Here is a 23,670-nt window from a genome sequence, read left to right as displayed (position 1 = left end):
ATGACCACAATGAGCATCCTAATCACTGAGTTCAAAATGACTAAGAAAAGAATTACAATGACTGTGGGGACCCTGCCATACAGCAACATTTAGTATGTTGAAAGTTATCTTGGTAGCAACTTGTATGTCTTTCATACCAGAATGGGAGTTCATCCTCAATAAATCCTCAAAAAATATACCTTTTGGGGCTGGAACCATAGTGTAGTATGCTAAGCTTCTGCCTTCAACACTGACATCCCATATGGGCACTGGGTTGAGTCCCAAGTGCTCCACTTCCCATCCAGTTCCCTGCTTATAGCCTGAGAAAGTAACAGAAGATGGTCCAGGTCCTTGGAACTCCACCCCCATGAAGGAGACCAGGAGGAGGCTCCTGGCTCACGGCTGTGTGTGTGTTTTGTTTTCCCCTCACGATATAAAACTATTAACAAAAAAGGCCTGCTGAATCATGTCCTCTTGGACACACCCACAGTGCGGCCGGGGTGGCCAGTGGTCTTGGTGTGCTGGCCCCAGACACGGAAGCCCCAGAAGTGGCCACTCTCTATGCACTTGATCTTCTTCAGCCGCTCCGGGTCCTCGCGGAGCTTGTCATCCAGACGGTTGGCCGGAACCTGACTGCATTTGCCGTCCTTCACATGCTTCTGTCTGTTCAAGAACCAGTCCGGGATCTTGTACTGTCTGGGATTCTGCATGATGGTGATCACCCGCTCCACCTCATCCTCAGCGAGTTCTCCTGCCCTCTTGGTGAGGTCAGTGTCCTCTTTTCTCAGCACCACATCGTCGTACCTTCGCCCCACACCCTTAATGGCCGTGATGGCAAAGGCTATTTTGCACAGCTCACTGACATTAGTGTTAAGGGCTCACAGAATGTGCTGGAACTTCTCAGGGATCTCATGGTGGTGGGAAAGGTGGTGGCGTGTGAGGCATCTTGTGGAAGTTGGCTCCTGGGTTTGAAACAGCTCAGCTCTGGCCATCACAACCATTTGGGGAGTGAATAGTAGCTGAAGGATCTCTCTCGCTCGCTCTCTTTCTCTCTCCTTCTCTCTGTAACTATGTTTTTAAAATAAAAATAAAATAAATCTTTTTAAGAATTTCTGAAAAGGACCCAGTGTGGTAGCCTAGCGGCTAAAGTCTTCACTTTGCAAGACCTAGGATCCCATTCAGGCGCCGGTTTTAATCTCAGCAGCCCCACTTTCCATCCAGCTCACTGCAGTGTCCTGGGAAAGCAGTCAAGGATGGCCCAAAGCTTTGGAACCCTGCACCCACGTGGAAGACTCAGAGGAGGCCCCTGGCTCCTGACTTCAGATTGACTCAGCTACAGCTGTTGCAGTCGCTTGGGGAGTGAATCAACAGATGGAAGATTTTCCTCTCTGTCTCTCCTTCTCTCTGTATATATGACTTTCCAATAAAAATAAAATAAATCTTTTTAAAAATTTTTTTCTGAAAAAAGGTCTTTGACCAGGCTTATTTCTTTTTTTTCTTCAAAAATATAATTTTTATTTGTAGTTTCTTGCTTTTATTTCTGCAAACCCAATAATTGTTTAAATAATCATGCTTTTCAAATATATTCTATTGTTAGTAGAATTGGCAAATTTACCTTAACACTAAATAAGACCTTATAACTAGATAGTTCCTACATTATTTTTAAAAATTAATTTCTTCTTATTAAAACTTCTCTGTTTAAGAGGAATTAGGGAAGGTGGAAGGTAGACCCTGGAGGACCAGGCTTATTTGTGTCAAGTTTTCCCCACATAGCACTAAGAAAAGTACTTGTGTAAACACACAATAAGGTGTACACAAGACACACCGGAGTATTATGGAAACTCAGAACAAACAGAAAGCTTTCTTTCAGCTGACATGATTGGGGAAGTTTTGAGGAAATGGACAATCCAGCTAAACCTTGAAATGTGGTCAGGGTAGGCAGGCACAGGGGATGGTGGTATAGCATAGCATGTAAAGCCACCACCTGCAATGCCAGCATCACCTTTGGGCTCAGGTTTATGTGTCCCATCTGCTCTGATTCTAATCCAGCTCCTTACTAATGCCCTGGGAAAAGCAATGAAGGACGGCACAAGTGCTCAACTTCCATTCCAAACCTCTGTTCCACCTAAGATACTTGAAAGAAGCTCCTGTCTCCCAGCTTTGGCCTGGTCTATCCTTGACCATGGCAGTCATCTAGGAAGCAAAGCAGCAGATGAAAAATTTCTCTCTCTCTCTGTAACTCTGACTTTCATAAAAAGTAAATCTTAGAAAAAAAGGGGGGGGCCAGCACAATGGCTCAATTGGCTAATCCTCTTTTTTCAAGTGCTAGGATCCCATTATGCCTTGACTGCCCCGCTTCCCATTCAGGTCCCTGCTTGTGGCCTGGGAAAGCAGCAGAGGGTAGCCCAAAGCCTTGGGACCCTGCACCAATGTGGGAAACCCTGAAGAGACTCTTGCCTCCTGGCTTCAGGCTTCGAGCTTCGGGCTTCAGATCAGTTCAGCTCTGGCTATTGCAGTCATTTGGGGAGTGAACCAGCAGATGGAAGATCCTTCTTTCTGTCTCTCCTTTCTGTAAATCTACTTTTCCAATAAAATAAATAAACTTAAAAAAGAAGATGGGAGGCCTTTAGCAGATGCAGACAGGGCAATCCTCAGTAGCAGTCATCGTGTTGTATATTTGAGTTGATTGATGGTCTCGTTTTTCACGCATACTCCACAGTGCATATGAATTCAGAGCTCAATGTAAAATGTACAGAATGGTTCTGGTATCAGTCTCCCCTTCCTTTAGACACTGGTTATAACCCTCAACCAAGGTGGCCAGTGGAGCAGCTTGGCTGCTCGGCTGCAGCTTCAGCTGGCCTTCTGTGTGCCTGCACCAGGCTTGTTCTCACCCTGTTTAGCTGGAAATGTTCTTGGCTTGGAACATGGAGTTTCATGTTCATGCATTTGCTCAAAGTTCTGTATGTTGAGCTGCCTTCCCATTTTCATCATCACTGCATAACCAAGACCCTGATGTGTTTTGCAGCTTTCACAATGCCTGTGTGACCAGCATAAGTAAGTGAAAAGACTAAGTCTCAGGGGATTTGTTTATTTTCTCAGACTACTTTCTTTGTGAGCAGTCTCGGGCTTAGAAAAAACTAAAGGGCAAAGACAAAGCCCCTTGGGCCAGTGTTTGGTGCAGCAGTTAAGACACTGTTTGGATCACCCAAACTCCCTGGGCTCAGTCCTGGGCTCAGTCCTGGCTCTGCCTGTGATTCCAGCTGCCTGGTCATGTGCACCTTGGGAGGCCACAGTGATGGCTCAAATACATGAGTCCCTACTGGTCACAGGAGCAACCTAGATTGAGTTCTGTGCAGCCAGCTTCAGCCTTGTCGCCCCTGAGCTGTTGTGAGTATCCGGGAAGGATTCAAAGGATGGAAAACTGAGCTCTCTCTTTCTCTGTCCCGCTCTGTCTTTCTGAAACAAAAATAAGTAAATTTATGGGCCAGCACTGTGGAGCAGCAGACTAAGCCTCCACTTGTCACCGTAGTATTCCCCCATTCCCCCCCTTTTTAAGCACAGATTTATTTGTTTTTATTGGAAAGGCAGATTTACAGAGGGAAGCAGAGACAGAGAGAAAAATTTTCCACCTACTGGCTCATTCCCTAATTGGCCACAACAGCTGGAGTTGACCTCATCCAAAGTCAGGAGCCAAGAGCTTCTTCCAAGTCTCCCATGTGGGTGCTTTGGGATGTCATTGGCTGCTTTCCTAGGCCACAGGCAGGGACCTGGATGGGAAGTGGAGCAGCCAGGGTACAGGACTTTAGCCACTAGGCTAAAGACAATATAAGCATAACGAAATTCTGTACAAACAAAAAATACAAAAAATACAAAAAAAAATTCGTCCTCCTCCCGCTTTTCCTGATTATTAGTATATGGTACAATTAATTTTTTTTATGATTGATGAGTCTATAGTGACACTTCATTATAAGCTAGTTTATTAGGGTTCATGGTATTGTACATTTCTTTGGGATTTGACAAATACGTAAGGTCAGGCATCCACTATTGCAGCATCCTGCAATATAGCTTCACTGCCCTTACCTTCCCATCCCATCTGTCTACTTCACCACTGATCCTTTTTACTGTCTTCTTAGTTTCAACTTTTCTAGAATGTTTTAGAGCTGGAATTTTATAATATGCAGCCTTTTCACACTGGGCTTCTTTCACTTTTTTATATGCATTTAAAAGTTTCTTCTATGTCTTTTTCTCAAGATTGACTTTATTTGAAAGGCAAAATGACAGAGAAAATGTGATCTTCCATCAGTTGATTCACTCCCCAAGAGGCCTCAATTAGTAAGGTTGGGCCAGGATGAAATCAGGAGCCTGAGAGTCCATCTGGATCTCCTATGTGACTCCTATGTGATTCCCAGGTGCGATTATAGGGAGCTGGATCTGATGCAGAGCAGCTGGATCTACAATCCATCTCTTCAGTGTGGGGTGTTGGCATTGCAGGATGGAGCTTAGCCCACTTGCACCACAGTGCTAATTCTTCCTCTGTGCCTTTTCTTTCTTTCTTTTTTTTTTTTTAAAGATTTATTTATTTTATTGCAAAGTCAGATATTCACAGAGGAGGAGAGACAGAGAGGAAGATCTTCCATCTGATGTTTCGCTCCCCAAGTGAGCCGCAACAGGCCAGTGCTGTGCCGATCCGAAGCCGGGAACCTGGAACCTCTTCCAGGTATCCTACGCGGGTGCAGGGTCCCAAGGCATATGGGCCGTCCTCGACTGCTTTCCCAGGCCACAAGCAGGGAGCTGGATGGGAAGTGGAGCTGCCGGGATTAGAACCGGCGCCCATATGGGATCCCGGGGCATTCAAGGTGAGTACTTTAGCCGCTAGGCCACGCCGCCGGGCCCCCTCTGTACCTTTTCATGCTTAAATAGTCTACTTTTTCCTTCTTAAAAACTTATTTATGGGAGGGCCAGCATGATGACCCCACTGGCTAATCCTCCACCTGCAAGCATTGGCATTCCATATGGGCACAGTTACATGCCCTGGCTGCTCCACTTCCAATCCAGCTCCTTGATTGTGATCTGGGAAAACAGTAGAGGATGGCCCAAAGTCTTGAGATCCTGCACCCACATGGGAAGCCTGGAGGAAGCTCCTGGTTTCTGACTTCAGATCAGCTCAGTTTTTTCTGTTGCAGTTATTTGGGGAGTGAATCAGATCTTCCTATCTCTCCTTTTCTGAATAAATCTGCCTCTCCAATGAAAATAAATTTTTTAAAAATTGTATTTATGGGACTAGCATAGTGGCATAACAGGTAATGCCATTGCCTGCAATACTAACATCCCATTTTGGCATGTATTTGTGTCCCAGATGCTCGGTTTCTGATCCAGACCCCTGCTAAGGGCCTGGGAAAAGTAGTGGAAGATGGCTTATGCTGGAGTCCAGCTCCAGACGAGTTTGGAGCTCGAAAAGGGTGCGTGGATTCGGCGATAAGAAAAGACACGGACACTGTCACTTGGTGCCCTCTTGCTACAGCTCAAGAAGCAGCTGTCCTTTTTATTTACTCAGACACATTACAAGCCTCTGCTCAATCGTTTGATTGCTTTATTTTTACTTCATGACCAAGTGGGTATGCACGGATATTTGATTATTTTATTTTTTATTTCATGGTCAACCAGGTGTTCTTAAAGATAATTCTGTAAGTTATTATAATTAGTTTCTTTAAAGCAAGCCGTTATTCATTCTTCAGAAGTAGCCATTAGGTGACAGCCAGAACTCCAAGATCAAAGCACAGATGGTTACCTACTAATCAGTAAAACATTCCTACTACATTTTATTTTCACAACTTTGCTATCACTTAGTGGGAGAAACACATTAAAAGGGAAAAAAACATAACAATCTAGGACAAAAAGTTTCAAACATTAAATCCCCCTACAACTGCAGGTTCTACAACCTCATAAACAATCAAACAATAATCAAAAGTGTATCTCTATAATGTTAGTAAAATCACCCTATAATTCCTCTGGTTAAAAAATTATAAAACCGGTTAAAACAGCTACATTTTCTATGCTTTACAAGGACAGGCCAACCTTTAGGGTCACAGTAACTATATTTTTTGCCATAGCAGTTTCAGCCCATACTCCCATCACTTCCATTAGTTTGTAAAATTCTCATCAAGCCATTTCCCAGAAGGCATGCTATATGTCTGGGCCAGATTTTATGGCAATGGGTAGGCACACAATAAGGTGTCCAGAAACGGCATGGGTTTAATTGTACTCCTGTGTGCAGTTAAAGGCCCACTCACCAAGACATTATCAATAACATTAACTCCCAAGTTCACATTACTTACAAAAGCCATCTCACAGGGACAAACAACAATGCCTCAATAGATTACAGAATTCTTAGTGGGGTGCTTGAGTGTCCATGCAAAAAGGGGGTAAGACTGCATCAAGGTGGTCAGAGAGACATCCGCTGGGCCCTGCCAAACAGCTGGAAGCTCTCCCAGGCCCTGCCAAAGATGGGAGCTGTTCTCTTCACACCTTCGTGTCATCCACACCTACTGCACGGACCCCAGCAGGCCTAAGTGTTTAGGCCCCTGCCACCCAAGAGTGTGATCAGGGTGAAGCTCCGGGCTGCTGGCGTCCACATGACCCTGACTACTGTGGCCATCCAAGGGGTGAACCAGTGCATAGAAGATCTCTCTTCCTCTGTCACTTGCTCTGTTTAACTCTACTTTAAAATAAATCAATCTCTTTTAAAAATGTATTTGACAGACAGAGAGAGAGACCAACAGGGAGTCCCTGTGTGCCAGTTCTCTCCCCAAATGCTCTAAAGTGCAGGGATTGGCCCAAGATTGTTGCTGGGAACCAGGAAATCAATAAAAATCTCCCATGTGAGTGGCAGGAACAGAGCTGCTGGAGCCATACACTGTCCCCTAGCGTCTGCCTTTGTAGGCAGCTGAGACCAGAGATGGAACCTAGCTAGGCACTCCCATGCGGAATGCAGGCCTCTTAACCAAGTCATTCACTGTACGTGACACCTACCCATTGCCCAATTTTTAAATAGATTGCTTTCATATGTTGAGAAATTTTGTTTTTGTTTTTATCAAAAAAGATCACATTGCTTATGTTTGTCTCTAGTTTGCTTTTCTCATATAACAGTATGCTGCAGAAATCCTTCAACACAAACAGAAAGTCTTAGTTTTTATTAATATTTTGTGGCATGAATGGTCCCAGGCTGTCCAACGGCTTCTGCGGTTGTTCACTGCCCTTGCATTTGGTTTTTGCCATCCCAGACAATGCCGCTGTGTGTACCCTTGAGCTGCAGGAAACAAGCTGTGCTTCCTGTAAGCTCCCCCCACACACTGACTCTTTGATTTCTGTTAGAAAGAAGGACTTAGTAGTGAGGGGGGCAAGCGAAGGATTCAGCTTCAATTTAAAATCTATTTCATTATCTGCATCACCTGGAATAAATCACCCAACACTCTGTGCCACAGGCTTTTCATTATTTCCAGTAAAACAAGGATGATTATAATTCCCCAAAGGATTGTTGCAAGAATTAAGTGACATATGATGGTGTGTGCAACAGAACCTGGCACAAAACAAACAATAATTATCACACTTAAATATCAGATAGATTTCTAGTCAGGGTAATCTTTGATTGAAGGCTATATGCATTCTGAATTCTTTTTTAAATAAACATATTTATTTGAAAGTCAGTGATACAGAGAAAGACAGAGAGATCTTCCACCTGCTGGATCACTCCTCAAATGGCCACAACTTCAAGTGCTGAGCCCAGCTAAAGCCAAAAGCCAGGAGCTTCATCCAGACCTCTCACATGATTGGCAAGGGCTCAAACACTTGGGGGACCTTGCGCTGCTTTTCCCAGGCCGTCAGCAAGGAGTTAAAAGTGGTGCAGCCAAGGCAAAAACATGCTCATGTGAGATGTCAGCATTTCATTTGGCTGCTTTTCCTGCTATGCAGCAATGCCAGCCCCTGCATTCTCAATTCTAACAAATATTTCTAAGTTGCGTTCAAAAAATGTCAAATGACAGCATTGTACTGGATTTTCATTTCTGCAGCTGCTAAGGTCAGTATCTACATCCTGTTTCTTGTCTCTTGCATATTCTGTTCTGTGAATTGTCCAGTCACCTTTCTTGTCCACTTTTCCATAGGTTGTACTTTTGTTACTGCTTATGAAAGCTCTTTATAGTGGGCTCAATGCAGTAGCCTAGTGGCTAAAAATTCTTGCCTTGCATGCACCAGCATACGATATGGGTGCCAGTTCTAATCCTGGTGCCTGACTTCCCATCCAGCTCCCTGCTTGTGGCCTGAAAAAGCAGTTGAGGACAGCCCAAATCTTGGGACCCTGCATCAGCATGGGAGACCTGGAAGAGGCGCCCGGCTCCTGGCTTTGGATTGGCTCAGCTCCGGCCGTTGCAGACACTTGGGGAGTGAATCATCGGAAAGACAGATGGATGGAAGATCTTCCTTTCTGTATATCTGACTTTCCTGTAAAAATAACTAAATCTTAAAAAAAAACTATAGCTTATAACTCCAGCTGGTCTTCACATGGCCTTTGTATTGCAAAATTTTTCTCAGTATATTGATAGCTTTTGACTGGAAATTTTATCACATGCAAGATAATTTTTTTAAGATTTATTTTATTTTTATCGCAGTTAGATATACAGAGAGGAGGAGAGACAGACAGGAAGATCTCCCGTCCAATGATTCACTCACCAAGAGACCGCAACAGCCGGTAACTGTGCTGATCCGAAGCCAGGAGTCAGGAACTTCTTCTAGGTCTCCAATGTGGTTGCAGGGTCCCAAGGCTTTGGGCCATCCTTGACTACTTTCCCAGGGCACAAGCAGAGAGCTGTATGGGAAGAGGGGCTGCCATGATTAGAACCTGTACCCATACACGATCCCGACGCTTTCTTTATATATATATGTATATATAAAGTATATATGTTATAATATATATATTATAATCTTACATAGTTGATTAGGGCAAAAAGGGTCAAATGTCACAGGAAAGTGGGTAAGACCATTGTTTCCACACTAATATCCACACTAAGTTTTTTTCTGTCTCTGGGGTAAGAGGAGAAACAAAAGCATAAGCCCCATCCATCCTCCCACCCATCCCAGGTCCCTGATGTGGGGCATGCTCCGAGGGTCCTGCTCAAGTAGTTTTGATAGTTAAACAGGTCTGAATTGCTGCCAATCTCGCTGTTCCAAGCACAATGAAATCTATTCAGAATCCACTGACTGACATAGTCAGAGCAGCAGTTCAGTTGGAGGGATCTCCAAAGTAACTTCATCTGAGGTGATCCCAGACCTGATTCTTGTGTGTACTTGTCAGTATAGGGTCCGTCACTGTCCGTCGCCCCAATCAGCTTATGCATATGCTGGTGGTTGCAATTACTGGGTCAGTTCTGTTTCTAGCCCTGTGTTCCACATGAACCAATGGGCGTTGCAGTCCAGCCTGATCCTGCCCACTTCATACTCAGCCCTCATGCTAACCAGTGGGAGCTGCAGCCTAGTCGGGGCAACTCCCCATCACCCCCCCAGGCCTGCCCCCTCCCCTGGTTCCCATGCATGCCACTATGTACCACAGACTTGTTCAGTCTGTCCCAAATCCCATTTAGCTCTCATACATGTCAACAGGCATTGAAGCCTAGTTCAACCCAACCTGCCCTACTATCCAGCCCACACACATACTGGTAGGTGCCCTACTATCCAGCCACCCCTGCCCTAGTCCTGGTTTTCATGCTCTCCAGTGAGAGTGGTAACCCAAGAGGGAGGTGCCCTCTAATTCCCTACTAAGCCACTCCCACGCCTGGATTATGCACTCTCCAGGTAATTCTGGAGTTTAACTTGACAGAATTAGCCCCTGGTGCCAGCCTCTGCCAGCTGATGCTGCGGGAAAGCCCAACCAACCCTCTCCCACTCTAATTTTTGCTTGCACCAGTCGGAACAGTCCGTCTGGCTTTTCCCTGATCTATCTCACATGAGGCCCACAGGTGTTGTATCGCTGCCTGGTCTGTTCTGCCCCCATCCCAACTCAAGCTCTCCAGTGGGAATGGCTGTCCAGCAGGGAGCCCACATTCCCCTCACTGGCTTTGCACCCTCCCTCCCTGGTTCTCACATGTGCTGGTTGGGCTCTGCGGCCACATCCCGTACAGGTCACTTCACTTTGGCATTCTGTAATGTGCACTGGCATGTGTTGCGACCGAACCTGTCCCAACCCAAACTCTATTCTGGTGCTTGGATTCGCCAGCGGGTGATGTGAACTGGTTCAGGCTGGTCTGCCCCTGACCTGTGACAAATGTATGCCTGTGGTTATCTTTCTCTGGCTTTGTCTGGGTTGCTCCCAATCATGGTCCTTGGGCTCACCCACAGGGACTGTGTCCCGACAGAGGAGTTTCCCAAGCTCCTCCATCAGAACCTCTCCCTGTGTCAGATCTTGTGCATACCAGTGGGACCATGAGCCAGCCCTACTCAGTCCACCTCCTGTTCTGGCAGTAACAGTGGCCTTTTCTTGCTGGCCTTCAGTCCATTCTGGTTCTTACTGTTGGATGTTTCAGCCCAGCCAAGGGTCGTTCATACCCAGACACTGCTCACACATGGCTCAGTAGGGGCAGAGACCTAACTTAGTCCATCCTACATCTACCCTGGTCCTCCAGAGCACCAGATGGTGCTGGAGTCTAGCCCGACTTGGTGCACCGAGCCCCAGTTCACATTTGTGCCAAGGGAGATTGCAGCCATATCCAGACCAGATCTGGCCCATGCACTCACCAATGGATCCCGGTGCTTTCAAGGCAAGGACTTTAGCCACTAGGCCGCCGTGCCAGGCCCAAGATAATTTTTAAAAATATTTTTAAATCTGTTTTTCATAGCCTCTAGATTTGCTCTCCTTTTAAAAGTTACATAGCCCTTAGCCTAAATTTACTTCTGTGATTTTCATTGGTTTTGCTAACATTTGTTTTTGATTATCTGAAATTTATGCTTGCACCGGTTAGAATAGTCAGCTCAGCCTGGCTTTTCCCTGATCTGACTCACATGAGGCCCATAAGTGTTGTAGCCCTGCCTGGTCTGGTCTGCTCCCATCCCAATTCACTTACATACAGTGTCAGTCAATGATCAAACTTTGGGCTGCTGTTAGGGCATAACCAGTTAAGCCACTGTCTGCAATGTTGGCATTACATATAACCACTGCTTTGAAGACCCTGAGGCTCCACTTCCCATCCAGCTCCCTGTTGGTGCTCATAGCAAAGCAGCAGAGAATAGCCCAAGTTATTGGGCGCTGCAGCTCATGAGGAGATTCAGAAGCAGCTCCTAGCTCCTGGTTTCAGCTTGGCCTGGTCCAAGCCATTGAAGCTATTTAGGGAGTGAACCAAAGGATGGGAAATCTCTCTCTCTTTCTTTTTTTTTTTTTTTTTTTTTTTCTCTCTCTTTCTGTCTCTCTTTCCCTCTCACTTTGTCTTTCAAATAAGTTAAATAAATCTTTAAAAAAAATTATCAAGGAGCCAATGCCATGACATTGTAGGCTAAACCTCTGCCTGAGGCACTGACACCCCATATAGGCACCAGTTTGTGTCCCAAATGCTTCACTTCTGATCCAGCTCCCTCCTTATGATGTGCAAAAACAGCAGAGGATGGTCCAAGTCCTTGAGTCCCTGTACCACGTGGAACACCAGGAAGAACCTCCTGGTTCAAGCTTTGGTTCAGCCCAGCTCTGGCTGTTGAGGCCATTTGGGGAGTAAAGCAAGCAGATAAAGAATATCTCTGTCTGTATCTCCTTCCTTGACTGTCATTATAATAAAAATAAGTAGGGCCTGGTGCAGTAGCCTAGGGGCTAAACTCCTTGCCTTGCATTCGCTGGGATCCCATGTGGGTACCAGTTTGTGTCCTGGTGGCCCTACTTCCCATCCAGCTCCCTGCTTGTGGCCTACGAAAGCAGAGGACAGCCCAAAGCCTTGGGACCCTGCCCCCAAATGGGTCACCCGGTAGAAGCTCCTGGCTTCTGATCAACTTAGCTCTGGCCATTTTGGCCAGTTGGGGAGTAAAGCAGTCGATGGAAGATCTTTTTCTGTTTCTCTCCTTCTCTCTGTATATTTGCCTTTCCAATAAAAAGAAAAAATAAAAAGTTCATGCAGATTTCCCACATGGGTGGTGGAGCCCTAAGCATCTGGCTCACCCTCCACTGCTTTCCCACTTTCCCTGGCACATTATGAGAGGGAACTGGATGAGAATGCAGCGGCTGGAACCAACACTCATACAGAATGCTAGTTCTCAGGCAGCATCTCAGTCCATCGTGCCATAATGCTGGCTCTCCCAAGTGATATTTGAACCATTGCACCAAACACTTGCCCCAAACATTATTATTTTAGAATGCATTTCTGCCCTTGAGTTGTATAGCACAATTTGCAACATACTAGAGCTTAATAAATATTTAATTGAATGACTAAAATCTCTTCATTATTATTTCTCCATTCAAAGTAGCTATAAATAATAGAATAATATCCTATGAGAATTTGCTGGGATAACATATATTAGAGTAATTTAATTTTCAAGGGTGGATATTTGGCACAGCAATCAAGACAACTTTTGGGATGTCCACATCACATCCTAAGTTCTTGGTTACAGTTCACTTCCAGTTTCAACTTCCTGCTAATGTGAACTTTGGGAGGCAGAAAGTTACAGCTCAAGTACTTGACTCCCTGCCATCCACATGAGAGATCTGCATCAAGTTCCTGGCTCCTGGTTTTAACCTGGCCTACTCCCTTGTTGTTGGGGGTACTTAGGAAATAACTAGAGTAGATGGAAGATCCCTCCCGACAGCCCAACCTGGCACTCTTTCTCTGCCCTCAAATAAAATGAAAATAAGTGAATAAAAGGTTTAAAATGTGTTGGAGTTGAGATGCTGAATAGTACTGTGTGTGTGTTTTTGGTACTAGCAGTGGTAACAGCATCCATGAGTAGGGTCAATTCTAATATAGCAGCTGGAATAGGGGGTCTCTGCACATTATTTTTTTTTTAAAGATTTTATTATTATTGGAAAGCCGGATATACAGAGAGGAGGAGAGACAGAGAGGAAGATCTTCCATCTGATGTTTCACTCCCCAAGTGAGCCGCAACGGGCCGGTACGCGCCGATCCGAAGCCGGGAACCAGGAACCTCTTCCGGGTCTCCCATGTGGGTGCAGGGTCCCAAAGCTTTGGGCCGTCCTCAACTGCTTTCCCAGGCCACAAGCAGGGAGCTGGATGGGAGGTGGAGCTGCCGGGATTAGAACCGGCGCCCATATGGGATCCTGGGGCTTTCAAGGCGAGGACTTTAGCCGCTAGGCCACGGAGCCGGGCCCAGTCTCTGTACATTATTACACTATGCCTCCTGTGAGGAAGGGATGTTGCCTTCTCTTTTACTCCCTTATCCCACCTGAGTGCCTGGCAACTAGCAGATTTTAATAGGTACCTACTGAAATAAAAAACATTGACTGCACCTTTATGAATATCTGACTATTTGGAGCCAGCATGTGAGCAGAAGGCTGAGCCTTCTGTGTATGCTATGTGAAAGTTGCTGCATGTCCCGGCTACTCTACTTCCCATCCAGATCCCTGCTTGTGGCCTGGGAAAGCACCAGAAATATTGATTTAATTAAGGCGCACATTTGAATGAAAGTATCCTCAGGGTTCTTAGAGAAGGAAGAAAGCCCCTGAGCCAGCAGGTGAGGCCCAGATGCCCAGACTGTGTGTGTACTTTGGCCCATCAGTGGGCTCTTTACTCCTACTCAAGCACACTGTTGCATTCATTAGAGATGAATTGAGTACTTAAAATTTTCCAGTACATTTCATTGGAAAATTGTATAAAATGGGACTGGCATTGTAGCATAGTAAGTAATTAAAGTCACTGCCTGTTATTCTCCCTAACCTCCTCCAACAACCCTTTCCCACTTTCAAACATTCTCCTGGCCCGGCACATGAGCTCCACAAGCATTCCTTCACCTCCAAGTGCTGTATTCTTTATGGGTGCTGGCTCATGTGAGCTAACAGAGGAGCTTGGGGAACTCTGTTAGGATGCAGTCCCTATAGGTGAGTGCAGAACCAAGGCTGGGAGCAGCCCAGACCAGGTCAGGTTACGGTACCTGCTGGCATATGTAGGGGTCCAGCATTTGTGGGGTTTAGATCTGGGAGTGAGTCAGGCTGGGCCAGTTCATACCACCCACTGGCAGGTCTGAGAACTAGGACAGGGTAACTTGTGGGCCTGGCAAGGTGGCCTAGCAGCTAAAGTCCTCACCTTGCACATGCCTTGGGATCCCAAATGGGCACCAGCTCTAATCCCAGCAGCTCTACTTCCCATCCAGCTCCCTGCTTGTGGCCTGGGAAGGCAGCCAAGGACGGCCCAAAGCCTTGGGAGTCTGCACCTGCATGGGAGACCCAGAAGAGCTCCTGGCTTCAGATCAGCTTAGCTCTGGCTGTTGCGGTCACTTGGGGAGTGAATCATCGGATGGAAGATCTTCCTCTCTGTCTCTCCTCCTCTCTGTATATCTGACTTTGCAATTAAAATAAAGATAAATCTTTTTTAAAATGTAACTTGTTCTAATGGCAGACCTTGACATTGTTACGATGATGCTGGCTTCACAGGTATCAAAATGAGAATTCAAAGGGAAGCCTGAGAAACCAGGCAGAACTTTATTGCAAAGTCAAAGTTCCTGCAGGGAATCCCTAATAAGATGATGCTGTGGGAGTAAAACCAAAATGGAAATGCCAGAGAAGCAGTGAAAACAGCAATGCACATCACCTAATGGGAAAAGCTGCAAGCAGCCTGCTGTATGAGCCATGAAAAGCTGCAGACATTAGTATGTAGCCCATGAGAGCCGTAATGCAAACCAACAAAGCTATGTGAGTGGGATTGCCACTGAGAACCAAGAACTGCAAAGTTACCAACATGCAACACCAGCCTAAGAGAGCTGCAGACCTGAGACCATAAACTCCAAGAACTGAAGCACAGGTTGAGCCCAGGGAAGCCACAGGGCAGGGTTGCCCAAGACAGGGCCAAGCTCCAAGCCAGTGTGCTCACAGTGCCAGACACATACTCCTTTCTCTCTTTTCTTCTCCACCAGTATGTTATTGCTAATTATTATTATCAATTTCCATGATACGGTTTTGTAAATATAGGATTCCCCCTCCACCTTACCATTCTCTCCCACTTACTACTTAGCCCTGTATTAGTACAATAGCATAGTCTTTCAGCAGTGTATTTTTTTTGGTAGATAATTCTGCCCTGCTGAGTTTGGGTCTTGCTTTTGAAGAGAGAGAGAGATGGAGAGAGATAGAGAGAGGGAGAGAGAGAGAGAGAGAGAGAGAGAGAGAGAGAGAGAGATCTTTCATTTGCTGTTTCCGGGCCCAAGTGCAATGGTCTGAGCAGGGTTAGGTTGAATCCAGGAGCCAGAAGCTTTTTTTGGGTGCAGGGACCAAACCTTTGAGCTGTCTTCTGCTGTTTTCCAGATCATTGGCAGGGAACTGATTTGGAAGTGGAGCAGCCAGTACTTAAATGGGCACTCAAATTAGATGCTGGTAGTGTTTCAAGTGGCAGTTTTCCCTGATGCACTGTTAGGCTAGCTACTTGTTTTTCATATTACAGGCACTCACAGCAGAAAGAGTTGGACCTGAGTCACAGATTAGATCTGTTGGACTGAAGTTAAGACTTTGGAACAATGATGAAATGATTGCATGTGAGATGTGAAAAGGGCTTTGGAAGGCCAGGGATGGAATGCTGTGGTTTAAATAACTGTCTCCTCTGACTCATGCAAGGGCTTAATCCCAAAGACTTACGTTAATGATACTGGGGGTGGACATTTAATTCAGTGATGATGTTTATAGGCAGGATCTCGGGAAGTGGTTAGACTTGAGTTAGGTCAATAGAGTAGCACCACCAGGACTGAAGTCTGCTGACTTTACAGGGAAAGAAAGGGGTCCTATAGACATGGCCAGACAACCACAACAACTGGATGGCCTCATCACGGCCTCAGTCATGCTTAGAACCTACAGAATCCCAGGCCAAATTATCCCTTTCCGTTATGACATAAACAAACAAAAACTTTATCTATTATAAAAACATTTTGTATATATTTTTATAATCATTTGACTTATTTGAAAGGAAACTTTACAAAGACAAGGAGAAACAGAGATCTTCCGTTCATTTGTTCACTCTAGGGCTGGGTCATACCAAAGCCAGGAGCCAGAAACTCCATTCAGTCTCCGCATGGATGGTAGAGGCCTCAGCACCTGGATCGTCACCTTCAGCTTTCCCATGCACGTGAGTGGGGAATGCTGTACTGGAAGCTGAGAGGCCAAGGTTTGAAACAGCATCCATATAAGATGCTGGTAGTGCTGGAAGCATCTTAACCTGTTGTGCCACAATTACTGCTCCTATCTTATGTATGCATGATTTTTATACATTTTACATATATGTATTGCATATGTGTATGTCATGCCAATCAAAACATGCTGTACATGATAAACATACATCATTTTATCTGTTAAGGTAAATAAATAAGTAAATTCTGTAGCTTACATGTGGCCTTCAAAGTTCAAGCATTGGAAACTTAATCTCCAAGGTTCTGAGAGGTAGTACTCTGAAAAGAGGAGTGAATCACAAGGGCTTGGTCCTCCTGGAGCGATTACAATAGTCTCCCCTGTATTGTGTTTCACTTTCCAAGCGTTGGGGTTACTTGTGGTCAGTTGCAATCTGAAAATATTACATGGAAAATTCCAGAATTTGAATCATTCCTGTTCTAAGTTGCATAGCATCCTGAGTAGCATGATGAACTCTCATCTTCCAGTTTCTGTATGTGAATCACTCCTTTGTCTGATAAATCCATGCTCTGTACATACTCATTCATTAGATGCTTACTAGGAAAAACATACACATACAGAGAAAGTCAAGTAGTATGTGCAGTTTCAGACATCCACTAGGCATCTTGGAATGGGATAAGCAGGGTTTACAATAATGACATTATCTTGGTAGGGTCCCAGGCCAGCACAAGGGCATGGGCCTGGGACTCATGCATGTGCTTGGGTCCTGTGTGGGTGGAGGGGTAGGGGCCTGGCTGGGCTGGCCTAGTTCATAGCATCCACTGGCAGCTATGAGAACCAGGATGGGGTGAAGACAGGTTGGGTTGGCCCTCATCATCAGCCAGTTCACATTAGGGCCAGGACTGGGGCAGACTGTGTCATGCCAGCTGCAGTACTCACTGACAAATGCCAATGTAAGGTGGGTCATGCCAAACTGGGTCATGGCACTCACCAGTACATGTAAGGCGTTGAAAGAGGGGAGCAAACCCGGACCACTGCTTCCACTGGTGAGCATAAGCGCTTGGATAGGGGAGGACCAGGTAGGGCAAGGTTACAAAACCCACTGGCCTGCATGTGAGCTGGATTAGGGGAGAGTCAGGTCGTATCCACTGGTGCATACATGAGCCAGAGTAAATGCAGGCAAGTCAGGCTTTGCTATAGCATCATTAGCTGTCAGATGCCCTACTGACAGCAAGTCCTGTCAGGCTAGACCGCAGAACCTCCTGGAAAGTGCAAAATCTGGGGCAGTGAGTAGGTCTAATATAGAAACTGTGGGCACATCTCTGATGGACTTCAATTCCCATCAGTGAACATGAAAACCAGGGCTGGGGGGGCGGGGGCTGGTTAAACAGGCAGTAGCACCTGCCAGCCTAAGTGTGGGCTGGATTGCAGAGCTAGTTGGGCTGAGCTAGGCTGCAGCACTCATTGATGTTCACAAGAGCCAAATGGGATGTGAAAAGGACCAGACCAGTCTGTTGCACATACTGGTATGCACAGGAACCAGGGCTCTAGGCAGGTCCTGTGGAGGTTACTGGGGGTTTGCTCTGACTAGGTTGCAGTTCTTGCTGGTGTGCATGGGGGCTAAGTGTTTCATAGGAAGGGTTGAGCTGGGCCACAGCATCCATTGGTTTGCATACAAGAGATACAAGCTGGGGCTAGGAACAGAACTGACTGGGCAACTGCAACCACCAATGTGTGTGTAGGCTGGTGTGAGTGATGGACTGAGTCAGACCCCACACTGCTGTCACACACAGGAGTCAGATCTGGGGTCACCTCTGGTGAGGTTTCTTTGGGGATCCCACCAGCTGGACCACTGGACTCAAATACCAACCATGGGGGAAATCATAGATCTGCTGTCTGACTGTTGGTTGCATGTGTCAGAACTGAGCCTCCTCAGTTGCTGAAGTCTGTGGAGTGGACAGTATGCCCAGATACACATACGGGACATGACAGTTCGTTGAGGCCTACAGAAGACTTCTAGTACTATGGCAGATGATGGACGGCATAACATTGGACAACTCTCCTGGCCAAGTGTTGACAGCCAGTATCTGAACAAGTGAGGCTAAGGTGGACTATGTCAGCCATTGACTTTGGAAAGATTTCCTCAACATTGGAGTAATGAAATCAACAGTACATAAGAACTATCAAAAGCACTTAAGCTGTGCCCCTGGAACCTGTTCCACACTGGAGACTCTAGGATGACATCGGATGGCCTTCTCTCATGCCTGGGTACTGATATGGTTAGGATGGTGGGAGCAGCCGTCTCCCCTTCTCCCGCCTACCCCTAAATACAGGAAGAAAAAAAAATGGAAGCAATTGTCTCATTCACCTTCCCCCATTCCTCAATCCTTCCCAGTCTTATCAGTGGTCCACATGGACATATATCCTTCTCAACTATATAAACATCATCAAAAATAAAATAAATTTATTAAAAAAGAAGATTGTAGCAACAGAAAACTGTGGAACCCTGGACATTATAACCTACCCACAGAAATTCCCTGAACCCACATTGCATGCTCATTGTCAGTCAACACAGATTCTTCCTCCTTGCTTTCATGTTTGAAATGCCAGGCCCTCTGAAATCCTCCAGTTTCATTACAATGTCACACAGTCACCACCTGTATGGTGTTTCCAAAACTTCTCATTGTCAAAGTCCCAAGTTTATACCTGATCAACTTTATGCTGGCTTCTGTGAAGAAGCTAATCGGTCCAGAGACATTGTCGAGTTTTGATATTTACTTCCTTCAGCTTGGCATTTGGTCCTGAGGGAAACCAGACTGAAGAATCCAGAAAGGGGTATGAAGCCCATCACCATTAGGAAGGACAACCTGCAGGGCAGGCTCTATGGGTCATTGCCAATTTGTCTCATGGTCAAAAAACAGATACTTTCGCATATCTTGGTGGAGAGCTCAGACTCTGAATGACTTCTGGCAGTTAGGAAAGGTGTGTGTGGAAAGCAAGAATGAGCAGTAAGACTACGTGTTGAGTGGCTCGCCTGCCAGCAGAATTGTGTTTTGCACATAAATGAGGGAGTGTGGAAATTTACTGTTAATTTTTTTGAAGATGTATTGTATTTTTTTTTTTTTGGAAAGGCAGATTTACAGAGAGAAGGAGAGACAGAGAGAGATCTTCTATCTGCTGGTTCATTTCCCAAATGGCCACAACAGCTGGGACATGATTTAGCAGCCCTTATGAAATACCGATGCTGTGGGTAGAAGCTTAGCCGACTAAACCACAGTGCCAGCCCCAGCGTGGAATTTTAGAGACTGAAAACTTAGGAGTCATCAAAGATATCATTTTTCATTTTAAAGACTAAGAAACCAAAGCTTGAAGGAATTAAATGAACAGCAGCACTGAGACGAGAACCCAGGACACCCTGAAGCTTAGTTCACAACACATCAACCTACATATTTTTAGATTAATTACTTAGGAAACTACAATAGTTAAATTCAGGAGACACATTCTTTTGTTAACAGTCATATTTATTTTATCTTTATTTCTTTAAAAGGAAGAGAGACCAAGAGAAATCTCCCATCTGCTGGTTCATTCCCCAAATGCCCACCACAGTCAGGGATAACCCTGACTGAGCAGGGCCAACACTGGGAGACAGGAACTCCATGTGGGTCTCCCTGCTGAGTGGCAGAGATCCCCAAATATTTGAATCATTACCTACTGCCTCCCAGGACACACATTCGCAGGAAACTGAAACATGGGAGCAGAGCCAGGTCTTGAACTTCGGCACTTCAGTAAGCGACACAACTATCCTTTTGGCTGTGTCTTATCCACTATGCCAAATGCCTGGCCCCCATTCCCCTGCCGCCCTGAGACAAGCTCTTAAGAAATTTCAGGGTTGGGCCCGGTACTATAGCCTAGTGGCTACAAAGTCCTCACCTTGCATATGTTGGGATCCCATATGGGCGCCGGCTCATGTCCCAGCAGCCCTGCTTCCCATCCAGCTCTCTGCTTGTAGTTTGGGAAAGCAATCAAGGACGGCCCAAAGCCTTGGCACTTGGGGTGTGAATCAGTGGATAGAAGATCTGTCTTTCCTCTCTCTGTGTATCTGACTTTTCAATAAAAATAAATGAAACTTCAAATGAAAAAAAACCAGAAATTTCAGAGTTCAGTGACACTGAGATATCATCAAAACACTAAAACCTGCATGAGCTATAAAAATATTGCAATATTTACAGAAGCTAGTTTAGCAAGGTGTAGTGCTATTTCATTCCATGGGTCATACTCCCCATGTTTATTATTTTAAAAGTTGAGGAGCAGGCATGGTGGTTCATATGGCTAATCTGCCTTCAAGTGCTGGCACCCCATATGAGCACCAGCTCCTGTCCCAGATGCTCCACTTTCAGCTTCTTGCTTATGGCTTGGGAAAAGCAGCAGAGAATGGTGTAACAGGGAGAGTTTTTCTTAGAAGGCTTGGGGTAGGCTTCGGACATGACCCTAAATTCATCCTGTATGTGCTGGCAGGCTTCTTCTTCTTCCGGCACCTGGCCAGTGCCGGGAGGAGAACAAAGTCTGTATGTTTTGAGAAAAAGATAAGACACTGGCACACATCCCCGCCCTGGCCCGGCTCCTTGGCCCGGACCAGGGCAAGGTCACGCCACCAGCTGAGGTATGTAAACTTTGGGCATTAAGCCACCTTTGTCCGAATTAGCCTAAAAACCCCTCAGCCACGCAGTGAGGGAGCTCTCTCTCCTCTCTCCCAGGAGGCTGTTGTGGTTGCAGAGAACGACTGAAACGACCCTGTGATGTCGAAGGGGATGATGTGCTGAGTTCTCCCCTTCATTCCGGTGATGTATAGAATGCCTGGGAATCTTTGCTCTTGCTTTTCCATAATTTTCCCGTGAGTTGAGCGGGATGATGTACTGAGTTGTCCCCTTCACTCCGGTGATGTATGGTATGCTTGAGAATCTTTGCTCTTGCCTCTCTACATCTACTTTTCGCTATTCTTTTGTGCTTAATGTTTAATAAACATCTAACTTTATATGTACTGGAACGGCTCGTGGACGTTTCTCCTCTAACGAATCTGACCCTCAAAACATTAAAGACCGTGCACGGTTCCAGCCAAAATGATATTGCTGGGACAAATGGCCCAAAGCCTTGGGACCCTGCGCCCACAAGGGAGACCCAGAAGCTCCTGGCTTCAGATTGGCTCAGCTCTGGCCATTGTGGCCATTTGTGGAGTGAACCAGTCGATAAAAGATCTTTCTCTTTGTCTTTCCTTCTCTCTGTAAATCTGTCTTTCTAATAAAAATAAATAAATCTTAAAAAGTAAGATGGGCCCAACAGCAGTGGCCTAGCGGCTAAAGTCCTTGCCTTGAACGTGCCAGGATCCCATAGGGGCACAAGTTCTAATCCCAGCAGCCCTACTTCTCATCCAGTTCCCTGCTTGTGGCCTGGGAAAGCAGTTGAAGACAGCCCAAAGCCTTGGGATCCTGCACTCGCGTGGGAGACCCGGAAGAGGTTCCTGACTCCTGATCGCCTCACTCTGGCCGTTGTGGTCACATCAGACAGAAGATCTTCCTCTCTCTGCCTCTCCGTATATCTGACATTGCAATAAAAATAAATAAATCTTTTAAAAAATAATAAATAAGAAGTTGAGAAAAAGTAAGTGTAAGACAAGCTGTGGAATTCACACAGGCCCCCATTCAATCCTTGGTCATTCCATAGGCAGTGTATTTATAGCAGGCCTTCCATATATCAGACACATGTCAGGGGTGGAGAACCCACTGAACAAGGTCTCTTTGCCTTCAGAGCTTACGGTGGAGCAGGGAAAACATGGCATTAAAGTGCATTGGATGTTGGACCTTGGGAAATGCATAATTCATTGGGAAGAATTCAAGCTTGTTCCCTGCCATAATTGATGCATTTCTGAACTGCCTTTGGTTATAAGGTGTGTAGTTTATTTGAAAGGCAGAGAGACAGTTATCTGAAAGGCAGAGAGACAGAGAGAAAGAGGAAGAGACAGATATTGCTTCCATTAACTCATTCTCAAAATGGCTAGAACAGGGCCCGGCTCCGTGGCCTAGCGGCTAAAGTCCTCGCCTTGAAAGCCCCGGGATCCCATATGGGCGCCGGTTCTAATCCCGGCTGCTCCACTTCCCATCCAGCTCTCTGCTTGTGGCCTGGGAAAGCAGTCGAGGACGGCCCAAAGCTTTGGGACCCTGCACCCGCGTGGGAGACCTGGAAGAGGTTCCAGGTTCCCGGCATCGGATCGGTGCGCACCGGCCCGTTGCGGCTCACTTGGGGAGTGAAACATCGTATGGAAGATCTTCCTCTCTGTCTCTCCTCCTCTCTGTATATCCGGCTTTCCAATAATAATAAAATCATTAAAAAAAAAAATGGCTAGAACAGCCAGACCTGGGCCAGGCTGAAGCCAGGAGCCAAGAACTCCATCGGGTCTCCCACATATATATGTGTCAGGAGCCCAATTTTTTGCTGCCTTTCCAGGCACGTCAACAAGAAACTGGATCCAAATTCAATCAACTTCAAGCCTGCCTGCGCCCCCATGTAGGATGCCCAGGGCAACCATAATGCCTCACCTGGGCTGTTTCCTCACATTATTTGTGTCATGCAAATGCAAATTCTTTTTGTTAAAACACTTAAAACAACACATATTTGCTGAGCCAAATATGTTCTATGCCAAAGAACAAGAGTAACCTGCAACAGGATTCTAAAATAAATCACTCCTGTAAAAATCATCTTCTATGAGAACAAAATTATTTTGGAATATCTGTGTCCGAAGCAACACAAATGTGATGCCATTCGACAGCCAAGGTAACCTGAAAAATAATTTGATAGATCTTGGCCCCTGGAATTTTACCGTATTCGTAGCAGGTTTTTTGAATCACATAGTCAGTGGCCTCCCACCGTTTCTCCACATTCATGTTAAAGGGCCAGTTCAGGGGCTGCGCTCTAAGCCCCTCCTCTACTCAGGGATTCTCGGCCTTTTAGCATACAGTATTTTCCAAACTGACTCTGTAAGCTCTTCCCTCACCTGGGTAGATGTGTACGGAAAAAGCTAGGAACCGCTCTTCCCCTGCTATCTCTATTTATCCTGGAAAACAGAGATCCACTCCTCCGCACAGGAGATTGTATGAAGAACCTCGGACCCCCATTTCCCTCTCACTTTGAGCCATCTGGTTTATTCCAAGGGTGGAGAAGTAGGCAAGGTTGGATGGGTGGGAAGAGAATGGCGTCAGTGTGAGGTCACGCTACATTGTCCCCAGTGCCATCTGCACACCGCCGCGACATGAATGCAAATGCCTACCGGAGGCAGGTCGCTGCAGGGGAAAGTCGAGGCCCCAGCCAAGGCCTCTTCCGGGCCGAAGCGCGCCCACAGA

The 23,670-nt window shown here is 46.0% G+C and overlaps 1 pseudogene; it reads right to left on the bottom strand.

Annotated features, from left to right (window-relative positions):
• Positions 1-443: 443 nt before the first annotated feature.
• Positions 444-23,214, bottom strand: LOC101518623 (small ribosomal subunit protein uS13-like; annotated as a pseudogene).
• Between the last annotated feature and the right edge of the window lie 456 nt (positions 23,215-23,670).

Source organism: Ochotona princeps, chromosome 4, assembly GCF_030435755.1.
Source record: "Ochotona princeps isolate mOchPri1 chromosome 4, mOchPri1.hap1, whole genome shotgun sequence".
In the NCBI taxonomy this organism is placed as follows: Eukaryota; Metazoa; Chordata; class Mammalia; order Lagomorpha; family Ochotonidae; genus Ochotona; species Ochotona princeps.
This window is presented reverse-complemented; position numbering and strand designations above follow the sequence as displayed.